The following is an 11421-nucleotide window of genomic DNA, read 5'->3' on the forward strand; positions in this document are numbered from 1 at the left end:
CACAACCTCATACACTTGACCTCCATGCCAAATGTCAGCCTCCTAGGGTGAAAACTGACCACCAAAGGGTGGGGACGTTTTTGTGGACCAAGCAACTGACAGAGGGAGCTACAGAATTGCTGGTCACAGCTAAAAATGAATACACTTAATTCAGTGAAAATGTGCTTTTAGTATGGAGTGATTGATGGGCAGTCCAGCCATGGCACACTGTGGTACAAACTTTAGTCATATCATATCAATTCATAATGTGCGCCCATATGAATCATTCTGCCGTGTAAACCTGCATATTCAGCCATGCATACTGTATGAACCAGACGTTTCCATGCTCATTTTGGCACGTTCACTCTTTCATGCACTAAAAGCGACTTCATCCTTCATTCATTATTACACTGAGGCCTCCAAGGTACTTCTCATTTGGGTTGTTATCCAAAATATGACTTATCTCTCAGACTGTGTTGTCACACTTTCTTAATGGTGACATTTTCCTATTGGTAGACAGACAGTGCCTCATGTTTTCACATTGAGAGTGTGTGTTTGTGCTGGATGAGGCTCAGGTAAGAGGTTCAGCAGGTCCACACAGTGTTTGGCATTGAGTGTGTCTGCAGTATGATGCTAACAGACCTCTCATCCTGAGCCCACAGCTGACTCAGCCCGGAGCGTGTCTGTCTGTGGCTCTCTGCCTACCCGTCTATGCCACTATCTACCCGTGTCTCTGCCTGTCTGTCTGCTTCTAGCAGCTGTTTTTCATTCATCCACTGACTCCTAGAATCTATTTTGCAACGCTGTTGAAAAAGACTCCAGTATGTATGTGTGTGTGTGTGTGTGTGTGGTGTTACATCTGATTGAAATCTCTTCTGTTGAGTCGTGTGCTGTGATCATTTCTCCATCCAACATTTATTCTGTTGTGTAAAAACTGCCTTTCTTTCATTCATAACACATTAACCTAGGCTGCGGTTGTGAAGCAGCGCCACTGAAAATACATGAACTGTTAAACAACCGCTCTTGGGAACAGTCGGAAAGTGATTTAGCCGCTACAGTGGGCTGAGTTGTCGTCTCATAGGAAGATTTCCATTGCCCTTCCTACAGTTTACATGCTCTATTTACATAAACTATGCCGCAGGCACAGTCAATGCGGGCTGCACTACTGATAAATTGGACACCGCCGCGGGATATACATGCTGATGATGAATGATTTATAATTCCGCATTATAAATGGATTACCACAGGGGTGTCAAAAGTAACAAAAGTAACATTCCTCTTCATTTTTCACAATCAAATAATGTGATGCCAATTTTCCTGCAGCAAAGTAGTTGGGTTCTCAAAAGGGAAATACATATTTAAGGAAGTGAATGCCTCTAAATGCCTCCTGAAGCTGATACAACATGTGTTAGTGTCAGTAAAAGGATAACTTCTTTCAATAGCACATTCAAATGAGCTTTTACCTTTCTATCGCAGAAGCCACAGAGCGCAGATCACCTAGAAAAGGTCAACACAGACAGGAGCAGTTTGGCTAACAGGGTGGGGAGAGTGGAAATCATTTACACATTATTCTTATAATTAACACATGGAGTCAGTCAAAAATAATCCTGTTATGTTTAACCCTTAGAGACATTACTGTCTTTAAGAAGCTGAGACCTAGGGCTTTTCAAATATGCATGGCTTTCCAATGTATAAAGACAATAAGAGGGTTTCTGAACAGCTTCCAGGACAGAAGTGCTCGCCAAAAAAAATGTAATTCTTGCAGAAATCTCCAAATGTCAAAATGTTTTAATAACAAATCACAGCATGAATTGTTCTAGGGTGTTCCCCATGTGAAAACCTTTTAAAAAAATATTCTCAAGTCGTCAAAATTAGTAAAATGTTGCACCAAATCTGCATAACAAATGACATCATCCCAAAGATTCTTGCAATAACTTTTGAGGCATAAATGAGCATGTAAATGGCCATTATTTACTTAAATCATAATGTTTTAAATCATGACACATTTAAAACTTTCAAAGTTGAATAAACCAAAACCAAAATAACTAAGACTCAATGTTTATTACGGCCTCAGTCTGAAATAAAATCTTCGGGTTCCCACGTCTTTGTGGCTCATACTGCTGACCTGCCCTCCCATCTACAGATCCCCTCGGAGAGTTAAACCTGTTATGCAAGTGTAAAATTTAGCAAATTCATTCACTCAATTTCTGATTCAGCAATTGAGTTCATTACAAGGAGAACAAATACATAACATGTGTTGTGTCTTTTAGTTCTGAGTTGTTTTTTTAAACTTCACATCCTCAGCCGGTACACATACTGGTGTCTGTGTATCACCCCATTTTGGGTTTTCATTCAGGAAACATGGGAGCTTGTGCACACTTTACTTTACATCATTATCAACAACAGTATTGCCTTGAATGTGCCTAACACCTGCATTTTGTCTTTTGACCAGTAGAGAGCGTAGTGGCTCTACTGGATACTGCATACGAATCCATGAGTTGTGCCTTCTGGAGCCAACTTGCTCAAGTGCAGGATCCAGTGAGCGTTTGTGCTTTGAGGCTAAAAAATGGAGGCGCTGCACTGTGAAAATGAAGGGGGTGAGCTCAAGATGTGACAGGTCTTTCCATTACCAAGAGACATGCCCTGCGTGGCACTAACCGGCCACCCAACACTGGAGTAATTTTGTATCTTGGTGGGACCTAATTGCATTTAAACCGCTGCTATTGGCAAACATAAATTCACATTTTTTTTCTCGCTTTTGATTCTTTCACTCTGTTGAGTCTCTCTCTCTCTCTCTCTCTCTCTTTTTTATTTCTGACAGCACTTTCCATCACTTGCCTGTCACATTGTATCACAGAGGAAAAGCTCAAGACACCAGTGTATGCAGCCCTCCATATGTATATTAAACTCCATACCTGCGGCATCATATGAATCCTTGTCAGCTGCTCAATCATGACACGTCTTAACCTGATTAACCCTTCGAGTGGGAGGTGACAGCAGGCAGGAGTGTTTAGCCAAGAACAGCATTGCTTACACCAAGATTAGCCTATACAACGAGGCAAACACTCATACACCCTTAGGTGGTCTCAATAATCCAAAAGGAGATACTCTTCTGTCAAAGTCACTTATCATTCCCACGTGCTGGTTGCCATGGTGACACCTCATACATCAATCAAAGTTGCTTTGTTGGTTGGTGAGAGCTATATTTATTTAATATTTTGAGCTTCAGTAAGAAGAAGACAAAGGAAGACAAATTGTTTCGATATCACCTTCTCTCACAGCTGTCTAGGTCCTGTGCAGATCAGCGGCCATTTCCCCCCGCCATCCCAATCATTTACGGATCTTTACTCCAAATACTCATATGCTCATTTAGATGTTCGCTTGACATATTAGAAAATCAGCACTTTGGGATGTGCAGCTTTGCTATTGGCGGCGATAGATGCAGCAGCAGGAGTCACAAACTTTAAGGCCCCGAGCCACAATCGCATGCAGCAATTGTCCGGAGGATGATGCGCCTGTTAAGATAAGAGCAGCAGGCAGCCGAGGCACAGAGGCAGAGAGAGGAGACTACTGGTGTATTAGGAGCCATTACCCCGGCCGTCCTCTCAGACATTTATCTGATGATGGTGGACTTGATAGTTTCAATATAACTTTAATTTCCGTAGGCCCGAATGAGCTATTGTGTCATTATACTCTCAGCTAGTGAGCCACTCAGACTGCTTAATACAAAAAAACAGCCTCTCAAGGACAAACACAGCAGCGTCATAGATAGCAGTGTGTTTGGTCGGATGGGGTTTGTCGAGGGAGGATACATTCAGAGAGTTGTTTTACATTTAATAAAACCAGTGCTTGGCAGATTTATTGCAAAATTCCCTCCAACAACAAGCGGGAATGATTTGATCACTTGAGCCAACAAGGGCGGTGCCATTCCTCTTAATTCCCCACATCAATCATGCCTAGTTGCATGCGGGGTGTGATGATGATTTGGGACTAATTTGGCTCAGTATATCCTTTAATCTGTGTTCCATATTAATTTGTCTATTTAGAAATAGATTACATATTGCTGTCCTGTTCCAGTTAATTTTCATGAGAGATTGCGTTGAGCCTGATGTGATGATGTTAATCTCCAGCCATCTCTGCAGCAGCAGCAGCATTGTTTAAACCTCCACAGGCAGCTCGTTATTAACTAATGTACAGACATATCTTCCTCAAAGGGCAACCAAAGTCACTGACGAAGACATACATAAAACGCATTACCCTCATTTTCATTAGCAAATGTTACTGTATATGTGGGAGAACTCATAATGTGAATTAATAACATTACTGATGGCTGCATTCCATTTCGATGAGCCCGTTCCAGGGCTCTGGCTTATGGTACGTGTCCACTTGATGTGCGTGCCTCTAGCAGTTATCAGTTTCTCTTCTATGACTACTGACCGACCCTCCTACTACCGTGATGGCTGCACCTGATTGGACAAAGGCTTTCACTTGGAGACTGTCTGACTCCCAGATTTCAAACCGGACCATCGTGGCGCCTTTTTTTAATACCTTTCTCTTATATTACAAAAATTGGTCACTGTAATGTGTGTCTGCGAACATTTGCGGAGACAAATGAGCCATGCAGTTGTTGAATCTGTCTTCATTTTATATGGAAAAAAGTTACTTTAAAAGATTTTCGGGAGTGTTTAGAGGCAGCGAGTCTAGCTAGACTCCCCTAATTTGAATAAAGTAGTCTAGACCTCAACTTTATACAAATGAGGAGCGGGCAACTCGACGCCCCGTCTCTTAAAACTCACCGTGGCGCTACCATTTGGAACATATGGAAAATATGTTAATTTGCTTTCTTGCCGAGAGTAACGTGAGGAGATCGACACGACTCTCATGTTGGTATGTTGTAAATGTAAAGCTAAAACCAGGAGGAAGTTAACTTAGCTTAGCTGGGAAACAGTTAGCCTGACAGCTCTGCAGTACAACAAATATCAGTCACACCTCTGCTTCTTTACCATGCCAAATACATTCATTCATTCATCTTCAACCGCTTATCCCCGGGTCGCGGGGGGGCTGGAGCCAATCCCAGCTGACATCAGGGCATGAGGCGGGGTACACCCTGGACAGGACGCCAGTCTATCGCAGGGCACATAGAAAAGAACAGAGACAGACAAACATTCACACCTACGGGCAATTTAGAGTCATCAATCAACCAAACACGTGCATGTCTTTGGATTGTGGGAGGAAACCGGAGAACCCGGAGGAAACCCACGCAGACACGGGGAGAACATGCAAACTCCACACAGAAGGGCCCAGGCCGGGATGCGACCCTGGAACCTTCTCGCTGTGAGGCAACAGTGCTAACCACTACACCACCAATGTGTTCATTAACAAAATTGTCGTATAACACATTCATTAAAAGAAAAGGCAGAGATTTGTGTGTTTTTTAAATGTGTTTTCTGCGTCCTTCTGATGGAGTCAATGACATCACCAGCACTAAACAGCCTACAGAGGGCTGGTAGTCTCCTCCTCCCTGTGTCCCTTTTTGCTCTAACCCCCTCTCTTCCCACCGCATCTCATCTCCCCCATATTCATTGGAGGCTGCTGAAGTTTAACTTTATCTTGGAGGTGTGAATTGTGTTCTGTCAGATGACCGATCGAGGGCAACCAGGAGGAGAATCGATTGGACACGGGGCTGGGCACAGAGATTCATACTCCTGACCGAAGGGCCACTGGATATTGAACCACCTTCACAGAGTACGCTTTGGTTAGAAAACAGACCGCAGTTGGTCTTTAATTTAATGCATTTGAAGATTATACAACAAAAGGGCATGAAAACAAAAAAAGCACAAGAGCCAATTTGGTCTTTATATCGCACAAGAACTTCACAGAAACCCAAAGTAAAAATGAATTCAACATGAGAGTGAGGCAAATGCAGTTAGAAGCTGCCTTCAGTCAAAACTATCCAGCTTGTGACAAACATATATGGCAGGTGTCTTCATACATGCAAAATCTCTGTGTGAACTCTCCAAGAATTGGGGGGGGACATACTTTGTGTCCACAGCAGATTACTGTCAGCGAAGCAGCTCTTATGTCTGCTCCTCTTGTTTTTGGATGAACCATAATTTTCCCTCTGAGGTTTCAGGGCTGTCATTGAAGCAATATCACATAAATCCATTGCCTTCTGAATTGAGACGGCCCGTGTTGGCTACTCGGGAGAGTGAAAGAGGGGTCATTCGTCAAGATGAGGCAGCTGGGAAATTGGGAGGCATGCTTCAATTTTCAAAACTTGAGTAATATTTTTTCTCTCCCGCGGGGATGATGTCAGTCCAAGTTCAACTGTTTTCTGTGGACTACATTTCTTATATCTCAATGGCAAGCCCCCTAAGAAGACATCACGTAGAGGCTGTTCAAGTCATTCCAAAACCAGGGAAATGTTGATAATGCAAGAGTTATTCTGAAGAGGTAGAAATGCATGCCAACTTTTCAGAATCTGACATCCTGCCTGCAGACTGTTGATATGTCTGTTGAGCTCAGGTTATGCACAACCTGAGCACAACCTCTCTCTCTCTCTCTCTCTCTCTCTCTCTCTCTCTCTCTCTCTCTCTCTCTCTCTCTCTGGCTCCCCCTCTCTCTCTCTCTCCCTTTCTATCTCTCTCTCTCTCTCTCTCTCTGGCTCCCTCTCTCTCTCCCTCTCTCTCTCTCTGGCTCCCTCTCTCTCTCTCTGGCTCCCCCCCTCTCTCTCTCTCTCTCTGGCTCCCTCTCTCTCTCTCTGCCCCCCCCCTCTCTCTCTCTCTCTCTGGCTCCCCCCCCCCCCCTCTCTCTCTCTGCCCCCCTCCCCCTCTCTCTCTCTGGCTCCCTCTCTCTCTCTCCCTTTCTCTCTCTCTCTCTCTCTCTCTCTCTCTCTCTCTCCCTTTCTCTCTCTCTCTCTCTCTCTCTCTCTCTCTCTCTCTCTCTCTCTCTCTCTCTCTCTCTTGCTCTATCATTTCAAACTTTAACATGAACTTTTTATACAGCGTGCCAATAAAATTTGAAGCATCACTGCGGGCACTTTCAGCAGTGTCGACAGGTCCGAATCAATCTTGATGAATGCGTTGAACTGTGAATGTTTACAGGCAATTTTCTAAGCTGATATGATTTTTACAGCTGACAAAGGTTTCGTTTTCTTTCCTTATTTGTGTTAAGGCCTGCTTTATGTGCTCAGATGCAAGATGGTTTTCTTTTCCCTTCCATAATTGCATAATTGCACAATTATTGTATGATTCCATGGCATAATTATTGTTATTACAAGCCTGATGTAAAGTCAGAAAGATAGAGTCTGTGACTGAATGGGTTATTTGAAATTATGATTTCTGGTAACATAGAGATGTAAGATCTGACTTTTCCCCCAAACAGTGGTACATTCTCCTTATTTTCTTATTTAAAAATTGAAACTTTCATTGACAAGATTGTTGTGTTGATTGCTTTGTTCCCTTCTTGGAGATGTGGCAGATGAACGTATTTTTTTAATCAAATGAAAAATGTAAAGAAATTTTCAATCAAAGCTGTCATTGTCTCTGCAGCTCACAGCCTCTTAGGGAGAAATAACTTTTCATATGCTTTGGAAAATGACAGATGAATGAAATTAATGCATTAGCCTCCTGAGGCAGATGCATCCTCACAAATCGAGCAAAAGCTCTCTGATCTCCGATTAAAATGTAGCAACTTAGCGTACAAATGTTTCTATTTCAACAAACATTTTTCGGAATCTAAGCTTGGCTGTGCGTGGTGCAAATAAGACGCTAAGTAGTGCAGCGCTATAGATAATCGATGGATCACCCATGATGTTATCAAGATGAACAGTCCTGTCATACAAGGTAAAACCCATGGTCGATCCTGTGCCAGCACACCTTCCATCACAGTCGAGATTAAGATGTGGTGCGGTTGGGGAGCATCATCCACATGTGTTGCCTGGGTGTGAGTGGGTCATGTTCACATTTACTGCCTCTGTGTGCCCCATTGACTGTTGGAGAAATGAGCCATGCTCAGTGTGAAATGGTGTGTTGCTGATGAGGCCACACAGGCAACCCTGTGCAAATCCCCCACATCATCAAGTAGAAGTTAACTCCGGTCATCACTCATGTTTTTGTGTTGTGTCTTACAGTCTCTGGCTCATCGCTAAGACTCAAGATATTAAACACCGTTGTCATAGAAACATCTTAAAACCTGAATGCATTGTTTATGAAATTAAATTCTTCTAATGACATATGAAACTTGACCTCGGCTTTTATTCTGAAGCTGTACAGCTTCTTGGAAAATATTAAGACAGGCTGTCTAACTCCAGGTAAATAAATAGTTCATAACAGTTGGATGCTGCACCTCATCGGGACGTTAAGTGCTTTTCTTTAAGTGCTCTCATTCTCTTAATGATTGCGGTGCAGATCAGTGTGCGCAGTGGCAATCGCCAGCACCGGCTAATCATTCTGTTACACTGGATCATGCAGACAAACTCTATGGAGTCTTTATAGCTTGCTGCGCTCACAATGAGCAAACATCCTGTTCTGCCAATCTTTTTAATAAAATATACAGAATGAATTTCCCCTCTTTTAGGTTGCACATGTAAAAGATGCATAAGGAGAGAGGAGCAATGCCAAGTAAAGTACACAACAATAACAGCTTAAAGGGATGATTTAAAATGTTTAAAATGGGGTTGTATGAGGTACTTATCCATAGTCAGTGTGGTACCCACGATGGATTGCGGTCGTCACGCCCAAAGGTTGGAGAAGCAGACAGGAATACAGACAAGGAAGCTAAGCAATGTACTGCATGGATGGGGGGGCAGCAACTAAATGTATTTGAGCCACCTAAAAAAATCAGTATCACTTTAAGTGTACTCATTTAGTCATTTTACTCGCAGAACACAGGAGTTGCTAGTTTCAGGCTGCAAAACTAACTAACTAACAAATAAACTGACCAATCAAGGCAGCAGTAAACGTTAAAATTACTGATTTTAGTGGTCAAAAATATGTACCATGTATCCACAGCAGTTCATTTCTCAGCCTTATGCTCCTTCCTGCTTCTCCAAACCCAGGGGCGTGTTGACTGCCATCTCTGAATGCACTGAATTTTGATAAGAATCAGAACTATCTCTTCAACAACATTGCACAAAATAAACGATAAAATCATGGTCTCATATTTCTTTTTTGTGTGCAGGAGTGGCAATGTGTTTGTCTCTACGTGTTATCCCTGTGATGGATCGGCAATCAATGTAGTGTTTTCCTGCCTTCAGCCTACTGCATGCTGGAACAGCCCCCAGCCCCTTCTAATGGCCCTCAATAGAAAAAGGGGGATATAGATACAGCATAGATCTATAATTCCCATTTGGGATTTTTTTTCCTGCTTCCATTTCACAGCCTCCACTGCTGTGTGTTGCAAGGATATCAGGGATATGGGAACATAATGTGCTTCTCAGACGTCCTTTACACAGCCTTAAAAACAAATTACCACATCAGATTTCTTCCTGCGGTGAACTTTAACATACTATTTGCATTATATGGGAGGCTTCCTTTAAAAAGTGTACGGAAACTTTGCTTTCATCAGAGACAGCATGTTCACGGAGGATCCTTTGCTTTGTCCCCAAATGATTACATGACACTGTGCACCACTGACTGAGAGATTTGGGATTATAATGCACCTTGAAACAAATTACTGAAGCCAGTCAACACTGCGCTTAGATGATACCGTAGCTGTGCGTGTAGCTTAAAGGGTTTTCAGGTTGTCCCATTTTCGATGACATCTGTTGAAGCAAAAAGTGTACAAAATGGACATGATGATTATAATCTTCTTGACCACATGTGACACCTCTTTATCTCTCTCTCTCTTGCACTTTCTAACTCTCTCAAAGAGAGAGATGACAGAGGTGGATAGAGTGTTTCATGCCAGGCATCTTAAGCTTTTTTGCACGATTGGCCTTTGGCAAAGTAAAGACGTGCAGACACCTAAGAATGCCAAGCATAAACTCAGCGCGTCTGTGATGTTCTTGGGAGAGAAAAAAAAAACGAGAAGAAAGACAAAGCAAACACAAATATTCAAGTCTGCCTCTGGAGACGGAGGAAAGCAAAGCAGCCCTGCCTGGCAACAGCACTCATTTTGGCTGGCTTTCATCTGGGCTTGGCCTTTTGACAATAGATTCAATTGAAGCAATCTTCACAGCCTGCATTTCTATTTGTCTCAAAGGTCATCCATTCAGCATGTGGAGGTAGAGGGGATAGGGTGGGTGAAGGGGTAGAGTGCTCATCATGGCATAAGCAGCCCTTTATGAATGATCGAGGATTGTGGGTGTATGTGTGTGAACTCGTGGCTGTGTGTGCGCTACATAAAGATGTATTCATCCGGATGCATGTGCTCCTGCTGGTTTGGGATTACATTTGTTTGCACACATTGGATCTGTTGCCTGTGTGTATGTTGTATGTGGATGTGCAATAACTCTAGTTGGCACTGCCTTTCAGCTGCAGCATATTGCTGCAATACTGTCTGTGAGACTGAGCCTTGTGATCTCTTCATGAACTCAAAACTCGTATCCACTTCTGCCACTCCATCTACTCGCCGTGATGACCCCCATCAATTTCCATAATCATCCTTTTACTCTCCTTTATTATCGGCTTTCCATCTTCCCCGTCTCTTCAGCGCTGTATTCTCTCATCTCGCTCTTATCTCCTCCTCGTCTCTTTTCGGAAAATAGCCTCAATGCACAGCTGTGCTAAGCCGTCTCAAACTTCAGTCCAATTCTTCTACATTCAATTCAATTCAATTCAATTTTATTTATAGTGCCAAATCAAAAACAAAAGTTATCTCAGGACATGAATATTTAATTTACATTTCTTTAAATCATGGTCCTATAATTGACAGGGTAGCTGTAAACTGCTGATGCAAATTAAGGATGGGAATTTGGGCCAGTTAGTGGAGTTTCCAAAGCAACAAATAGGCTATTCATTTTCAAATCAAATGTACTAAAAGCGGACATAACTAACAACTTGTTTTATACTGTAAACAGAAAAGAATGCATTCCTTTTTAAAACAAGTTACCCTGATGAGTTATGTGCGCCTGCAGCATCTGTTTAAACATAAATTAACCAAAAGGATAGGTATTGGAATCAGGTGCAACACATGAATACAATAAACTCATAATTTGAATTTATGATGTTGGAGGTCAGTGATTACATTACATTGCTGCTTGTTTAGGAACAGGCTCATCTGGGTGGACAATGCTCCAAGGGTAACCACCGTCTAAGCCAGATGAGGCACTGTGCAGTAGGAAAGGTTCGCGTAAAGCAGCATTATATGCAACAAATGGTGAGAAAACTGTTTTTTGTCCATCCTGACTTCAGAACAAAGTTGTTTCTGTCTCTGATACTACACAGAAGAGGGCTGTTGGACTATTATTTTTCTCCCTTTGGGACTGAATCACACCTCAGA

Source organism: Echiichthys vipera (assembly GCF_963691815.1).
Source record: "Echiichthys vipera genome assembly, chromosome: 13".
Taxonomy (NCBI): Eukaryota; Metazoa; Chordata; class Actinopteri; order Perciformes; family Trachinidae; genus Echiichthys; species Echiichthys vipera.